This window comes from Mus caroli, chromosome 3 (genome assembly GCF_900094665.2).
Source record: "Mus caroli chromosome 3, CAROLI_EIJ_v1.1, whole genome shotgun sequence".
In the NCBI taxonomy this organism is placed as follows: Eukaryota; Metazoa; Chordata; class Mammalia; order Rodentia; family Muridae; genus Mus; species Mus caroli.
This window is the reverse complement of record NC_034572.1, coordinates 53463570-53465333: the sequence shown is the minus strand read 5'-3', so window position 1 is coordinate 53465333 and position 1764 is coordinate 53463570.

The following is a 1764-nucleotide window of genomic DNA, read 5'->3' as shown; positions in this document are numbered from 1 at the left end:
TGGGACATCTTCTGGATATATGCCCAGGAGAGGTATTGCTGGATCCTCCGGTAGTACTATGTCCAATTTTCTGAGGAACCGCCAGACTGATTTCCAGATTGGTTGTACAAGCTTGCCAAAAAAACCCTTTTCTGTACATACAAGTAACATTGTACATACTGAATAGTTTAGAATTATGTATATATATATATATATATATATATATACATAATATATACATAATATATACATATACATATATATATACATATATATATATATTACATGTAATACATACATATGTGTGTGTATAACAACGATTAAAGAAAAAGAATATGGATGTAAGAAAGAAGAATAGGTTTACATGGGAGAGACTGTAAGGAGGAAGGGGAAGGGGACAGGGAAATGAGGTAATTATATTCCAATTTCTAGAAATAAAATGTGTAGTTTAATATCCAACAACAGCAGTGACAACAAGAACAAGAACAACAACAACAACACACACACACACACACACACAGAAGCACACCCACAAATTGGTTCTCCCACCTTTGGCAGCCATTGACTACCTACAGATTTTCATATAGTAGTGAGACACTGAAATTTCTATCATGGAGTTTGACTTGTCAACTGATGTGGTTGTGCAGACAATCATACCTCATTGTTGAGAGTTCATGAGTGTAATATATGTCTATTGTGTGAATGACACTATTCTACAGCCATTCTCTCAGTCAACAGACTCCTGTGGTTTCTATATCCCATCTTCCATAAAGTTCCATGAGCCTTGTGTTTTAAATGTAACATTTAGTGACAGGCATTAGATGGCTATTTATTCTCACATTCTGCTGCATTTTGAATTGGGATTTTTCCCTGTTATAAATTCAAACCTAGTTGGTTGATAAGTTAGATATAAGTACCATTATCTTAACCAGTTGTCTTCCTAATGGCTTTTAAATGTAAAAAACACTCAGAGGTCAGCATTTGTCATCTATAAAGCAAAACCTTTTCCAAAGGATGGGCAGGCCACAGTGACATCCTGAACCACTGTCCCATAACAGAACATGCAGTTACACAAGTGAACTAGGTAAAACACAATCAAAGTCTGTTTGTCAATTGTTCTGAGCAAGTGTCAGGTGACCCTAAAGTTTTCAAGTAAGAAAATACTGAAGTCAAACATTAGCAAAGTTTAATAGAGCACAGACAGGTTCCATTTATTTATATCAACTGTTTTCTTTCCACAGGTTAAGGTTTGGTGCAAACATGGATAGGAGGCACTTACTTTATTAGTGCTCTGTAACCACCAGTCATTCTCCCTGAGCCACTGCATTTCTTATCTGCCGCTCTTCTATGGAGCCTCCCTATATCTTTCCATGCATGCTGAATGACGTCATTGGGCCTCACACCTATCCAAGCCATGTGTGAATGTGGCCTGCTCTCCTCTGCTGCACTTGCTGGTTTCCTGTGTCAGAGTGGCCCTGGATTGACACCATGGCTGTAGCTATAATTGTTTTACCTGGATATTGGGAATTTCTGGCTGGGCAAACCACCTCCCCCTAGAATAACCATTTGCTGGTGGGAAATGTACCCTCCTTAGTTTTCAGTTATGGTAATTTTCCAGGACATACTTGACTGCCTTTCCATGTATTGTGCTATCTCAAATGTCTTCTGGAACCTGCTCTTAAAGCATCCAGAAGCTCCTTAGAACACCAAATTTGTCCTTCTGAGAATGTGTTCCTTAGGAATGACAGCTCAACACAATCTTGCCATATTTGTCTTTGAGTGACA